Source organism: Leopardus geoffroyi, chromosome A1 (assembly GCF_018350155.1).
Source record: "Leopardus geoffroyi isolate Oge1 chromosome A1, O.geoffroyi_Oge1_pat1.0, whole genome shotgun sequence".
Taxonomy (NCBI): Eukaryota; Metazoa; Chordata; class Mammalia; order Carnivora; family Felidae; genus Leopardus; species Leopardus geoffroyi.
In genome coordinates this window covers 152417232-152433609 of record NC_059326.1, presented here as the reverse complement: position 1 = coordinate 152433609, position 16378 = coordinate 152417232, and the positions used below count along the sequence as shown (strand labels likewise).

The 16378-nt window shown below is 38.9% G+C and overlaps 1 long non-coding RNA gene across 1 annotated transcript; it reads left to right on the top strand.

Moving 5' to 3' along the window:
- Positions 1-4639: 4639 nt before the first annotated feature.
- LOC123603312 lies at positions 4640-15800 on the top strand. Its single transcript, XR_006714830.1, has 3 exons — positions 4640-4782; positions 15172-15246; positions 15540-15800. It is a non-coding gene; the product is annotated as an uncharacterized LOC123603312 (long non-coding RNA).
- Positions 15801-16378: the final 578 nt, after the last annotated feature.

The following is a 16378-nucleotide window of genomic DNA, read 5'->3' as shown; positions in this document are numbered from 1 at the left end:
GCTTAAGAAGCCAGGCATTGTCTAATGCTGGCTTTTCCACTGACTTCCTTTTCTTTTGTGGGGAAAGTTTCTCAGTGTTCTGTTGGGTTCTTCATCTGAAATCATAAAACTACAAAATCACAGAGCTGGCAAACCTTCGAGAAGTCTTCCAGCTCACGGTCTGCCTTGAGCCCTTCTGAACTTACATTCTCCTGGAATGTAATGGTCTCCTCCTTGCTTAGCAATCTCTCACAAGGGAGACTTGACAAGGAAGGATGGTACGATCTAAATGTTTAATATACAAATTACTCTGGCAGTTTGAGGAAAATGTATGGAAGATGATTTGAAGTTTATTATGAAATTGCTAATAATTTATTCAACTCAATTTTCTCTTCGAAGTTCTATGGTGGATAATGATGGGTCTCTAATGGAGTGCTTCCAAGTCTGGAAAGGGAGCTGGGAGTCATTGTATGACAGGGGTCTGTGACATGCTAAGGTACTGAGCTGGAATTCCAAGCAGCACAGCCTGGGTCAGTCCCAGGTGAAAGTATCACATAGGTGAAGGCTTTCTTGATTTGGGCACCGTGAAGTCTGCTAGTTTTCTCCTACCGCTCTTGTGATCCTAGAGGATTTGGCTTTTCTTTCTTTCAATTCCCAGTTGGGTGGAAACTATTTATTGAGATGTTTATCAATAAGTACAGCATCAGTGCAAGTGGCTGAAAGGAGGGCATTTGAACAGATGATGCGGTTAAAAGTTGGTGTCCAAAGGACCCAAATACCTGGTTATGGTCATATTTGTGAGATGATCATAAGAATGTACCCAGCAGACCTCCAAGTACAGTGATTGTAGTTGACCAAGGGTCCCCAGCTGCTGCACTCTGAAATCTGCCATATTCACACCGAGGCCACACTTCCTAGCCAATAACTGAGCCAGGCAGGCATAATAGGGCAAACTCATGCCTGGGAGACTCACAACTCCTCTGACAGTCAACATTGGCTCATAGACTTATCCATAGCCTTGCAGATTTTCCCTTCGGCTGTTGGGTGAGTCCATCCAACCTTCTTTCCCTCTTTGGGCCCTCAGAGTATGGCTTGCATGTGGATGTCACTCCTTTTCCATTTCCCCCTAGCTCTCTCCTCACTTTTATCTGTATGTGCCCTAATGAAATCCTTGGCTTGGTTATCTTTTTTTTTTTTTTTAATGTTTGTTTAATTTTGAGAGAGAGCAAGAGAGAGAGAGTGAGAAAGAGCAAGAGAAAGCAAGAGAGCATGAGTGGGGAAGGGGCAGACAGAAAGGATGACAGGGAATCCGAAAGAGGCTCCAGGCTCTGAGCTGTGAGCACAGAGCCCAGCGTGGGGCTCGAACTCAGGAACAGCAAGATCATGACCTGAGACGAAGTCAGCCACTTAACTGATGAGCCACCCAGGTGGCCCTTGGCTTGGTTATCTTTATGCCCTAAACACAATAAACACAAGGTTGTGTTCCTTTACAAACCTTCTTTTGAAGGCTTGGAGGTATTATAAGAGAATAATAACAATGAAAAAGGAAAACTTACCACTGGTTCAAATCTCACCAATTCTAGATGCCATCTGTCATCCTCATCACAGGAAGCATTCATTTGACTGACTCTTCTTAGCTCTTTGCCTACTGTGACATTGTTCAGGGTCATTTTATCTCCCTTAAAAAGGGAGTCCTCTCAAATCAGTTCTTCCTGGAAATCTGGGACATTTGTTCTTGTCTCCCTCTTCATTTCTCATCCTAGCCAAAAATTTTAAAATGAAGTTAACAACATACTGGTTTCCACAGAGATGCTGTTCATAAAGCCATCACTCAACCTTAGTCTGAACTTCCCTATTTCAGAACCAGATGTTGGTTTTTCTTTTGCATAAAACAAAGGCCAGTAAAGTAATTTCCTTTAAACATGATGTACTCTTTTCCTAAAACTATGTACTGCTTTTATCCCTGGATCAGATCGGGTTTCTCAAACTTGACACTATTGACATTTTGGACCTAATAATTCTTTTCTGTGAGAGATCGTCCTCTGTATTGTAAGATGTTTAGCAGAATGCCAGTAGCTTTTGACCCCAGTTATGACACCCCAAAATGTCTCCAGACATTTTCAAATGTCTTTTGGGGGTACAATCACCCCTGGTAGAGAATGGCTGCCCTAGAACGGCAGGAACAAACTGAAGGCAACTTTAAAATAGCATTTTTGTGGAGTGCCAGGGTGGCTCAGTCAGTTAAGCATCTGACTTCAGCTCAGGTCATGATCTCACAGTCCGTGAATTCAAGCCCTGTGTCAGGCTCTGTGCTGACAGCTCAGAGCCTGGAGCCTGCTTTGGATTCTGTGTCTCCTTTTCTCTCTGCCACTCCCCTGCTCATGCTCTGTCTCTCTCTGTCTCAAAAATAAATAAAAAAAAAAACTTAAAATAGCATTTTTGCCTCTGTATGGACCACCACCTGTGCTACACATTGGCTGTAATGTTAAGCAAAAAAAGTAAAGTATAAGAAAGATAGTGTGTGTGTACATGTATGGGTATGTGTGTGTGCATACATAGTGGTACCTCTGTGAGGCTAGGAAAAGTGAACTTATTTGCCATCTCAACAATGTTACTGAATAATGCAGAAAAAAAAAAAAACACTGAAAATTCTCCACGGTCCACTAAACCCGCCACACAGCCAAAACCTTGAAATGTGAATAGAAGTATATATTATTTTTCACAGGTAATAGAAATCTCCTTCCATCTTTACTTTTATTTACAGTGAGAAACTTGCTTATAGGATTTAGGTACATGCCTTTTCGAGATCCTATTTCCTGATGTGTCAAGGATGCCTATACTCTGTGGTCATCTTTGTGATGCATACTATTTCTGGAAGTGGATTATACCTGGAGGGAATGACGGCAGAGTCTGCAGCTGACTGTGGCTGGGTCTTGATTTTCTCTGGCTCTGACACATCACCACTGTCTGCTAGCTTGTAAAATTCTCACCACCTGGCCTTGGCTGATGTTTCAGCCCCATTGGTGGAACAGTCCATTTGCTAGAATGGCTCCCTGGGGTTATCTGAGTTCGGGCCTTTATTTTAGTCTGACTCCACAGGGCAAACAATTTGGGGGGTGGTTATTGTGGTGAATGGGTAGAGGTAAAGCTCTGTTTGCCTCCCTGGGCCATTGTAAATAAGACCCAGAATATTTCTGAAAGTGCCTGAACTACGAATTGGACAAGATAGGAAAGTCTTATTAGCTATATAGGCTTTTCCTGGTGTATTTCATTCTCTGGTTTACATATGTTTCCTCCTCTCTGTGACATTTTGATGAAATCAAAGAGCGAAGACATTTGCAATGAAGCAGCTACATGATGGTGCAAAGCAAAGAAGACTAAACACCCAAATGTAGGACAAGCCTGGCAGTTGAGGTTGGAATTCACAGAAGTGGGTTATTGTCGGAGGTAGATTTAATCGGGAGCGTCCTCCAGAAAATTTTGGAACTTGGATTAGGCTTCAAAAGTTAGGCTTTGTTAGGATTTAGCTGGGTAGAGAGAAGAGTTTGTGCAACACAGACATGGGGTATGTGCATGTGGTAAAATAATACGACGGAAAGAGTGGAAATGGAATCATTGTGAAATACTGCTGGAGAGATGACCCTGAAAGAGAAGGTTTTGGTAAGGAGGAACGGGGCACAAATTTGGATAGGTGGAATGGGGACATTCCTGTGATGTTTAGTTTGAGAGCTTTTGGAAATGGCTTGCAAACTTTCCTTCCATACCTACAATGACAATGGAATCGTGAAAATCTGACTCGAATGGTACTGACTGTTTTAGAAACAATTTTCATCTAAAGAGCATCACAGGAAAAATTTTGTTTACTGAGAGGACAATAGGGAAAGACACATTGATTTGTTAAGGCTTGGAGGGGTTTGTGCAAAAGCAAAAGAAATTCCTCTTTTGTGAGTAATGTGCTTAAAAAAATGAGTGATCAAGAACCTGGGTCAATGCTCAGGGACATTGCATGGCATGGACTTTAACATGGCTCAGAGCATCTCACAGTGCCAAGTATTCAATAATGTCTGTAGCAGAAACTGGCCCTACTTACAAGATGTAGAACTTGAATATTGAGTTTTATAGGCTATTGATCTGAAATTGTGGGTTAATGATTTTTAAGTCCTTTAAAAATTTTAAAAATCTGATCGCTTTTCATGTATTTTGAATTCATCCACTTGAAAATCTGGGTTCACAAATTTCCAAAACAGTATGAAAAAACTAAGTTCCAACTTAAAAAAGAAAATATACATGGTACTTCCAAATCTTACCTAAGATAACTTTAAGAATGATCTAGTACTAAACTGGCTGCAGGCTTTTTATTCAACGCTGCTTTGTTCCAAAGAAAGCTATTAAAAGGGGTGGTTTAGCACTGAGGAACCTTCTCTGATATACATATACATATACGTATACATATATATAAACATATACACATGTATTATATATGCATATATAAAATATATACATATATAATATGCATATATATAAAACAGCTCATTATATTTAATGACCCCAAAATACAGACAAGTGATTACATTTAAAGATCAAAAGCTGGAAAATTTTGGAGGCATGTGGTGGGGGAAGGCAAGTCTGTTTATTTTTAAAAATCTTTCTCCCTAGGTAAAGTGAGGAGTTGGGAAAGAAAGGAAAACATAAGATGAGATCTCTCTATGAACAAGTGACGGTTTGAAGTGGGTCACCTCATTTCCATCTCATAAGCACCTTATTGCACCAACCCAAGGAATCACCTGCAAGTGAACAGTGAAGGTAAGATGGCTGGTTTTTATGTGAGAATCCCTTTCTTCCCTTGTATTGTTGAGAACACTAGGAGAATCATTATCCTACACAGTCAAGGTATGGCAAAAAGAGTACTGGAATCGGAATCAGCCAGCCAGGACTGCATTAAGTGGCTGGGGACTCTGGGTAAGTCATGTAGATTCTCTGCACCACACCTTCCTCCTCTGTTCCCTGACACTGCTCATCTCTAAGGTCCCTTCTCTGCTCTGATTCCTGGTTTCATCCTCTAAACCTATGCTTCCAAAATTTTTTGACGTTTTCTCTTTTATCTTAAAAATTTATGGCACTTTGTACTCGTCTGTGTGTGTTTGTCTTAAAATAAAAATAACGTTTTATTTCTTTTTCCACAAGAGACTTACTTTATTTGTTTCCAGCTTTATTGGGATATACCTGACATATCACATTGTATAAGTTTAAGGTATACAATGTGTTGGTTTGGTATACTTTTATATTGCAAAGTGATTACTATCCTAGCATTAGTTAACCCTCCCATCACATCACATAATAATTTTTTTTTTGTAGTGAGAACATTTAAAATTTTACTCTCTGAGGAGATTGAAATAAAAATAACATTTAGAATTCGGAAGTCCAGTGGATGCTATGATAAAATGGGCCTCTCGCATCTGAGGCTTCTACAATCCCCTGGTATATAAGAGTGAAACCCCAAAGTTACTTCAGTTTGGGGAGGCAGGGGATTAATCATTTTGAGTTCTTCCCTACTCTTATATATCAGAATGGGGTATGTTATACTGTAGTAAGAAATAATCTTAAGATTTCAATGACTTAAAAGAATAAATTTTATTTATTTTGTCCTCATGACAAGTGGTCCCCATGAGTCAGTGAAGGCCTTGTGTTCATTCTCACTCAGGGCCCAGGCAGAGGGAATTTCCACCTCTGTGCTTTATGATCCATGTTATGTTAGGCAAGGCAGGACAATGGAGATATAGTGAATTGTTCACTGGTTCTTCAATCACTCACATTCATTGACTAAAACAAGTTACAAGGCCATGCCTCGCTGCGAAGAAGGAGGGAATGCCATTCTACAAAGTTCCAGAAGGCAGAGAGGCAGAATGATTTGGCAAACAGAACTAATGGTTACCACATCAAGTAAAGTCAAGAATGGGGCAGAAAGAGGTGCCTGAGAGAGACAAGGGCAGTTTAGGACAAGTCCCCTGAAGATTACCAGCTGCCCTGGAGTCTCTTTACAAAGTGAACTCACACGATGAACTCATGACTAGTTTGTGTTTCCCTTTACTATTCACACACTTGCTTTACACTATCTTTCTTCAAAGAATCTATGAGATTGTGAAGACTGCAATCACATTCTAGTCCTGCTTCCCTGAGATTACTTTTAGAGATACATTGACTGGAGTTCTGGGAATTTTAGATCCCTTTGTCTATGCATGACAGTTGCCTGTATGGCTCTTTCTCATAGCTGGTTATGTAAGCATAGCCATTGTCTCTGGTTTCTGTTGCTTTAAATTTCAAAGGGCCAAGTTTTCAGAGGGTACCTCATTAACAAAATAAGAGGACATCATCCTTCTTTTGATACTAATGTTTTGCTCCCCACAAGGAGGGATGTCTCTGAAGACAAAATTGCTTTGGAGGTGGACTCTAGGCAGTCTACTCAGAGTCCTTTTCAGTTGCTTGGGTCTCTGACTTCTGGTTGGGTTATAGGAAAGGGCCATGCCAGATTTGTACATCAAGCCACAGATTGTCTGTTGACCATTAGAGAATATTTTCTGAGTATATTCTTTGTAACATGGTGCCAGATAATACAGGAAATCTGAGGCAAACTGAGCCACCTCTGTCTCTGTCTCTGTCTCTCTCTCTGTCACTCTCTCTCTCCTTGAGGCTCCTGGGATATTGAAAAATAAAGTAATGCCAAAAAAGGATCATAGAAACTGTGATGAATTTAAAGTTGTTGGACGAAGTGCTTCTTTTAAAAACTCTTGCCAGTATGTCTATGAAAGTCTAGGTATAATCTCATTTGGAGATATCATCAAAAATCTAAATTTGAGTCTTGTTTTTGAATATGAGGCTTATGCCAAATGGTTCTCTTGGATTCTCCCATCCCCAGTATCTCTATGATAGGTCCTGGTAGTAAGTGTAAGACATTTTGTCTGCCCTTGAGACACTCAAAATCAATTTAGGGAGTCAGTATTAAAAATATAATACAGACACTAATACAGGTGGGTATATAATAAAGTGCTTAGTTGGCAGCAGAAACCATATGTATTTTTAAGAGAATGGAGTGATCATTGTGGGCTAGAGTAGTCAGGAATGTTTTCACGTAAGGGTTGGAATAAAAGAGCAAAAGGATTTTAAGGACAACAACAACAATAACAAAAGTGGCAGGATACTGACTTCCTTCTGTAAATCTACTTTCAATTAAAACTGTCTCTGCTTTATCAGTTTCACTTGTTGGTCCGTCCTCAGCCAGAAAACCCTGGATCAGAGCTTTTGTGAAATCCTGTATCATTTAAGCCCTGTGTTGCTGTCTCCTTGAAGTAGGCTAATTTGTGAACTGACAGCCACTAGGGATGCAGATTTGAGAGCAAACAATAGACTTTTCTCACACTTCCCTTTGAGTCCAGGAGGGAGCTAATAATTTCCTTCCCGGGTGTGCCAAACCTAGCAGGGGATGAGCAGCGTGGATGGTGGAGTTGATGCAGGCAAGCCTTCTGGAGGGGCTTCTAAAATTCTCCTCTCTTTGAAGCAAGTCAGGATAGCGCATGTGGAGCTATCCTGAGTGTAGTGAGAACAGACCTACAAAACTTTCTCACTGTAGTGGGGCTGTGAGCATCCCCTAGGGCCTCCCTTTTGGACAGCAGGAGCCCAGGGAGCATACCCCATGGAGTCACCAAGTCTGCAAGAGGTGGGAGAACACTTGCTACTCATTGAATCCTGCTCTCCTCTGCAGTGCTGACTGGAGGGGGGAGGCTCATCAGATTGAACTGTCTTCCCTTCTAAGAGGATACTTCCCCCCCCCCTCTTAAAACCAAAGTTAGAATTTTTGTTTGAAAATGAATTCTTAGACTCTGGTTTTAGTTAGAAATTTCCATAGGGAACAATAGAACTATAGTACATTTCTAATTTAAAACTTTGCATTGTTGATGAAGTCTTGAAAATAACAAGACTAGGCAACCCAAACATCTGTTACTTTCAATCTTTTCTCTCTCAACTTGCAGCACGCTTGTGGCACTAGTCTTGGAATGTGGGAACTGTCTCTGATCAGTATTTTGGGGGGTTTTGGAATGCGCAAGAAAATATAGATAAGATTCTGCACTCAAAATTTATAATGCATTGCAGATTGCACTGTGGGTTTCTGAAACAACAAAAAAATCATGGTGGGTTTTAAAGCAGTTTGGAAGAATAGCACAGCTTTTTGATGTAGGGTATTTAAATTAATGTTAGTCACAACATAAAGCTCAAATTTAAAATGTGTCTCCCTTCGATTACCACACATCAGACTACTTGTAATAGAGACAAAATTGCATTTCTTTAGAGGGAAATGCAGTGCTATTTTGATCATCAAATGTACTGGGAACAAAGGTTCTTGTTAGCCATATTGGGTCTGATGCAGGCAAGTTTCAGCCAACTTGGCTGTGGACCAGTTGTGATGGCTGAGCAGGGTGGTTTTTGCTATTAGCAGCCTCTGGTAGGAAAGTGGGGCTGGGGCCTGGTAGAGGCAAAGGCCAAACTCCCAGCACTCTCTGATCTGAGACACAGAATGCTCTCGCTGCCTGGGCCGTGGCTTCTGAGTCAAGGAGAACTGGCAGATCACTGTGCATAGGCTCAGGAGAGATGCTTACTATTTAACAAAAGTGCTATTACAGTGTAACTTACCAAGAAGTTATCAACTTGCTCAAAATATCAAAGGCTGTTTCTTTCCTCTTTTAAAATTTCCTTTTGAAGTGCCTGTGTTGGGCAGCCTGTAGCCTGGTCGAGAGGAGGTGTTGCTGAGAGGAGAAGGTGTAGGGGAACAAAGTTTTTCCCTCCACTCTCTGATAGTGAGGTGTGTGAAATAAATGAACAACAGGCAGATTAATAAGAAGAGCTTTTATTTTATTTATTAATTTTTAGTATTATATACATGGGGATATTGCAGGAAAAAGTAAATATCCTCCCCTAAATGGTGAGATTTGAGAGCTTTTATACTGTCTTAATAGGAGAAGGGGGGTAGAAATGTAGGCCACTTAGCAAAGACGAATGGGCCCTTAGAATAGACAGGAGGTGTGATAATTTGTGACAAAGTTTGTCAGGGGGTCATGTTGACTTCTAGTCTTTTCTGTGACAAGACTCCATCGTTCTTGGTTGATTAAACTCCCAGGGAGAGGATTTATAACAATTGAGTTCCTTTTGGAGGATCTGTCTTTAGAGAAAGCCTCTCTGCATTTGCTGTTTTCATGTGTCTTCAGTTCAAAATAATCCATATACCAAAGTGGCATATTTCATGGGTGGCATGTCCTGAATTCATTCCTTTAGTGCCTGGTAGATGACCTTATCTGGCCATCTGCAATGAGGTTCTGAGCTGATCTAGGTGGCAATACAGGATGAACAGGTGAACAGGTGTAGTCTGATGCTATCTCTAAAGGACAGGACAGAGAGATCTTGGTGTTTGAAGTCAGATACTCCAAGGAAGTTTGAAGCTAACTGTGGTAAAGTGATTGGGTCCAGGCCTGTGTGCTCCTCCTGGATGCTTTTCTGGACTCACCAAGTTCCCTTCTTCTTAGTGCTCTGTCTCATGGGGTTGACTTTTGGGTCTGAAGTAGTCAGGTCTGCTTGGTTCTTCAGCTTCATAGTTGGTCCTGTTTTTTCACAGCTGGCCATTTCCTCTTGTTAAGGTGAGTGTTGATCTCCCTGGGAGCATCAAGGACAGGAATGTTCTGTTTTTCCTTTCTTTCCCCCTGTATTCTGTGAGATGTCAGTCTTGACACTTTAAAAACTAAGCTGTTTCTTCTTGACTCCTACCCCCAGGGTTTTTTTTTTTCTTTTCTAATTGTTTTTCTTACCAAATAATAACTTCTGAAATGTATGTCATGTTTCTAAATCAGAATTAATACTGGATCTCTATCAGTTTGGAAATCTAGGGTCTGACTTTTATAATTACTAAGTTGTTTTCATCTCTGCAGAAGTCACTGCTTAGTGTTCTACCATGTTGGATTTTTCCTAGTTATATTCTTAGGATGGCTATATCCACCTGCTAACTCAGACACATATGATGGCCTGTGAGACCAGAGGATTGCTGTGTCACTGCAACAAGAGCAGTCCTGATCTGTAGTGTCAACGTGAATGGCTTCCCACATGAGTAGCATCTCACATCTACTACCCAAACTTGGTACATTGTTTCACGAATATAAAAGGTTGTTGAAATAGAAGTTTGCCAGAGTTAAAGGAGAAAAGTGAATGGCCAGCCCTCTTTCTCTTACTTTAGTACTGAAAACAGTGGTACGGTTACCTTATAAATTGCAACTCAAAAAATCACAAGTTTAAGCAGTCTTCCATGTAACTTCAGAAACGTTTAAAAATAATTTCACTTTAAAATGTTGAATTGAAAGATGTAGAGAGGAAAGGTGCATGTATAACCTGCTTCAGAGAATAGTTGCTGGTGCACTTAGGTGGCTGGGGGTCATCTTACCTGCGTATGTCCTCTTTGCCCTTAGGTCTTGCTCTTGGCTTTGCTTTCACAGATATATTCACACATGAGGTTATATTCACATAATATACACAAATTTGTACATGTGCATCATACACAAATTAGTGTACACAACACTCAATAAAACTGTGTTGAATCAGTTAATCATATACACTATAGAGAGGGTGCGTGTGTGTGTGTGTGTGTAGAGTATGTGTGTGTGTGTGTGCGTGCACGTGTGTGTGAGCATGTACATGGGTGCACACGCAGAGGGGGGTGGGTGGTTTTGCCTGTGCTCTGTAGATGCAGGCACTGAGAAGAGTTTTCTTCTGTCTCTGAAGTTTTTAGTGTGTAGCTTCAGAGATTTTCTTTCTGGATAATTCCTATTCAAAAAGTTTGAAGAAAATTTGCACAGCAATTTTGACTTACCTGTAGGTGGAAAAAAGGATAATTTTTACACTTTACAGCGATTTTAGATTTTTCATATGTGGGGATAATTCTATGAGTTTTCAAAGCAAAATTCACTTCAAAATTTCCTATTCTTTAAATTGAAATGGTTGAAAGTAATATTATAATATTTGCATTTTACTTTTCATAATTATTACTAATATACACACATATATTTATGTAATTAACATTACTATGAATTTGTTGTTGGTTAGTTGCTTACCTTATCAATGCATTTTTAAAATCTTTCTGAAATCTACATATATCTTAGGCACAAAGGAAATACTCTTTTTCTTTTTAAAGCTCTGGAAAATCCACTTATTTGCTTTTAGCACTGGAAAAAATTTTGTTATTTTTGTTCAAGTAGGCATTTACCTCAAGCTGAAAAATAAAGGATACTTTTCCCCTCTAAAAGTCTACTTTAATATCACCTTCAACTTAGTGCAATGGTAGCTGGGTTACTGTCTTCCTCACCTTATCCACTTTATCCCAGGGAGGTTCATAGTTAGGTGGCATTGGTCCTTTTTATATAGGTGACAGCATGTCCAGGAAATTTATGGTGGTGTAAAGCCCTATGGAGGATAGAAATTCTTTCCATCTGCAAGTGGAATTGTCTTCTTCTAACTGGTAAGAATAAGCCTTTCTTTCTCCCCAGTATTGAGAGAACTTCAAGGGTTCTGCAAACCAGGAGGAAAAATCTCATACAGTCTGAAAATACTGTGTTCAGGAAAGTTTGGCAATGGAGTGAAAACAGACCCCATTTTAGGATTCTAAGGCTGGGATGCAGCTGTTTTAGTGGGCTTTTGACATCTAGAATGGTCTCTTTTTATTTCTTGGAGAAATAAATTAACTGTAAAAAGGTAAGACTTTCAAGCTGTAATAATAAAGACTGAAGTTTAACTTACAAGGTCTTTCAGTAATACTAACTCAACTCTAATTCTGCAGTAGGCTCAGACTGGATATTAAGTATTATTTTAAAGTATAGGGAACAAGGGGTGTCTGAGTGGCTCAGTTGGTTGAGTGTCAGGCTCTCGATTTTGGCTCAGGTCATGATCCCAGGGTTGTGGGATCTAGCCTTGCATTGGGCTCTGCGCTGAGTGTGGAGCCTGCTTAAGATTCTCTTTCTCTCTGCCCCTCCCCCCTGCTTGCACATGTGCTCTCTCTCTCTCTAAAATAAAAAAAAAATAATGTATAGGGAACAAAACATGTTGAATACACTGGCAAATATTGTTATTACATGAACCTCATGTTTGATGTTCCCCTACTTCTCTGGGTAGAATTTGTAACTATGGTCTTACTAAGCATCAGCAGCACATTCACGCACATTTATATGTCTCAGATTATCTGAGACAGGGGTTGGCAAACTAGGACTGCAGGCTAACTGTAGCCCACCACTTGTTTTTGCAGATGAAGTCTGGACACAGCCATGCCCATTTATTTAAGGCTTATCTATGGCTGCTTTTGTGTTAAACAGCAGAGTAGAGTATTTGTGATACACATTGTTTGGTTTGCAAAGCAAAAGATATTCCGACCCTTAGAGAAAAAGCTTGCTAATCTATCAGTTTTCTTCTCTTTTCCTCACTGATGGTATCATAGAAAACCTTCAATAATATATATTAACCATCTTGTGACTAACACCTCTCTTTTCAAGAGCAAAACTAAAACAAAAAGAACAAAAACAACAGTCTCCCCCCAAAACAAAAAGTCCTTACAAAATTTAAGATGTACTGGTATAAATTAAACTCATAGGATCATGAAATAAGCTCATTAAAATATGCTGATATTAATGAAAAATTTTATTCTTGTCAGGCAGCATAATGGAAAAAGAATATTTGCCTATGAATCAGAGGACTTTTGTTCCCATTTCAATTTTGCCATTCTCTAACTCAGGTATTGGCAAATTTCTTTGGTAAAGGGTGAGATAGTAAGTACTTGAGGTCCTGTGGGCCATATTTATTTTATTTTATACAAAAGAGGAGGTGGGCTGGACTTAGTCTGCAGTCCCGTGTTTTGAGCACCTGCTCTCCTCATAAGCCACAACCTCCGTGGGCTCCATTTTCAGGAGAACGTAATCAACAATACTTTCCAGTTTTAATATTTTTCTATCCTGTTATGTGAATCAAAGTCTATGTTTACACTTGGCTAAATTTTATATGAATCATTTTCTTACCACATGGCAAGTAGAATCAGAATAATACAGGTGAAATAGCATGTGACAGGAAACTCAATTTTGACATTTCCTAGTATATGATTCTCTGTTACCTTGTAATAAATTGATTCCAAACTTAAAAATGTAACACAACCACTATTTGCTCTTACTCTTAATTTTGTGGGTCAGAGATTTAGGAAGGGCGTGACTGGACAGTTTTCCCTGGGTTTTTTTTTTTTTTATGTGATTTTTGTTAGATGTCAGCCAGGACCATGGCCATCTGGTGGCCAGGCCATCCAAGATGCCTGACAGTTGATGCTGTCCATCAGCTGCAAACTTAGCTGGAGCTGTTGATGAGAGCACCTACACATGTCCTCTTCACCACAGAGATCTTGGAGCGGTCAAACTTTTTGCATGGTGCTTGGCTTATCCAATGGTGAATTTTCCTAGAGAATGAGGTGGAAGCTGCATGACCTATTCTGACCTAGCTTCTTAAGTAAAAGTCACACGTTTGCTCAGATTCAAGTAGAGAGAGGTAGATCCACCCAACGTGAGAAATGTCAAAGAATTTGTGGCCATATTTTAAAATCACCACACCCAGCTTTTGTGATTTTTAAGTTTATAACTCTTAACACTGAATTAGTAGAATTTTTATACCACTTCTTATTTAATTAACCAATTTATTAGGGGCATTAAGGGCAAGATAGCATGTTTAGGAACATCTTAGACCTCAAATGAAACTGACATATACATATTATATTATATATATACATATATATTATATATATATAATATATATATAGGAGACAGACATATACATGCACGCACGTACACTGGGAAATTATTCACCCTTAATAAAAAAGGGAAACCTGTCATTAGTGACAATACGGATGAAACTAGAAAACATTAATCTAAGTGAAATGATCTAAAAAAGTATAACTCAGGGCAGAATTGTTGTTACCAGGGACTGCAGGTAGGGGATATGGGAAGATGTTGGTCAAAGGGTATAAACTTTCAGATGTAAGTATGAGTAAGTTCTGGAGATCTTTGTACAGCATAGTGACTATAGTTAATAATAATGTATTGTGTACTTGAAGCTTGCTAAAAAAATAGATCTTACGTGCTTATCACATACACATACACAAGAAGAAAAGAGGTAACTGTGTGAGGTGATGGATTTTTAAATTAGCTTCATTAATCATTTCAAAATGTAATCACCTCAAAATGTATATCTATATGAAAACATCACATTGTACATCTTAAATATGTACAATATTTGTCAGTCATATCTCAATAAGTTGGGGAAAAATTAGATTGGAGAAGTGGTGTAGGTGGGAAATTCAGGTAGGCCTTGTCAGCCATGGGAAGGAGTTTGGATTTTACTCAGTAAATGAGAAGTCATTACAGAGTTTCAAGCAAAGGGGTAATATTCTCTGACTTAGATTTTTGATATCACTATGAATGCTGTGTAAATAATAGCCTATATTTTTGAGGAGGTGGGTGGGTAAGAATGGAGATGGAAGGCTCTAATTGGAGGCTTTTGCATTGTCTTGTGCACCAGATGTTTGTGGATTGCAATAGGGTGTTAACAGTATGGGTGATTAGAATAAGTAAAAATAAAAGACAGACTATCCCCATTTTCCAGATAAGTCATAGAATGAGTGTAACTAATTTTTAATGAAGTGGTAAACTGGTATTCGAATCTACATCTAATTTCACAGACCAACTTTAGTCAAATGTCATGTAGATTTGTCACATTTAAAATTAATAAAGTCCAATTAAGTGAGATTTAACTATAATTTAGGTGGATTAGGCCAAATTAAAAGACATTAACCATGCTCCTATCTGTAGACAATTTCTACGATCATGTTTCTTCATTTTATCCATGTAGAAAGTATTTAAAATATAATAAATTGGATGAAATGTAAACTATATCACCATTTTGTTACATGATTTTTATGGCAAATTAGGAAATCTCTGCAGATGTAAAACCCACAGCCACATAAACACATTCTTCATAACCCTGAGGAACAAGGCCTAATAGTCAACCTAAGAAAGTTTATAATTATCAGTTCCAGGGATTGATAAATGATCAATAATGTATCTGAAATTTGTTTTTCTTCAGGTTCAGTAGAGATGGAAAAGAGTACTGATAGCAATTTGGAAGCAAATCTAAGGAGTGCATACTTTTCATTAAAAGGTAGAGGTTACTAGAACTATTCCTTGTGGTATCTTAAAGAGCCTGGAGAGGTTCCCTTGTTTAGATCTTTCTTCCCTTCTGCAAGGGTGGGCGGGAGGGAGACTCTTCAGTTCTATTCTTGCTGCAGTACTTTAAAAAATGTTTATTGGAAAAGAAATTGACTCCTTTATCACAAGGTTCACGGAATCTTTTTTGTATTTTCTTCACTGCGTTTACCTCCTCTGTGATCTCTCTGAGTTACTGGCAAGGTGATTTACTTGTGGCTCTAAAACCCTCTGTTCCTTGATTTATAGGTTATTTCGTGCTTCCTCTCTTCCACACGATCAAGATCTTCAAAGTAAGCATCTTTCAAAGGAACGACAAGCAAAATACAGCTGCAGGATCAGTAACTCCCTGTTAAGCAGCTTTGCCTGCTGTCACTATTGACTGCTGGAGGTGGTGATCCATGTCAGTCACTAAAACGACACCTTGGCAAGACTGCAATCTGCTCCCAGAGTTTTTGTGTATGGGAACACTTAGATAATGAGATTTTCATATATTCCCAGCAGCTCACACAGTGCCTGGAAAAGAGTAGGTACCTGGTCAATATTTACGAAGATTAACTATGAAACCATATTTTGAAGGCTTTGCTAACATGTCATAGGCAGATTTGTTGCAGAATGTAGCAATGCAAGAATTTCCTCTTCCATCTTGGATAAATTTTATTAATACTAGAATAAATAACTCTCCAAGCAGGCAGAGATTTTTAGTGAGACTCAATGGATGGATATAAACTTATATTTTTAAGCCATCAAACTAAGAAGAGGTTAAGACTAACGTTTACTTATTAAGATAATTTCCTAATCATTCTTATAAGAACTTAATGAGTGACAAACTGACGCTGGATATAAATTTATGATTTCCCAAAATAACATTTGATTGGTTTGAGTGATGTCTTACATCAAGTAATCATAGTTAATTTTTGCTTCTGGAGAGATTTGACTTTACCAGTCTATCATGTCATCAGATGTATTTCAAGAATGATTTCTTTGTCTGTTGATACAGAGTTAAAGAATTCCTATGGAGATTCTTGAATCTATAACTTGTATTTTTATCAGGGCAGATGGGAGAAGTTCAGAATAGTGGCAAAAAA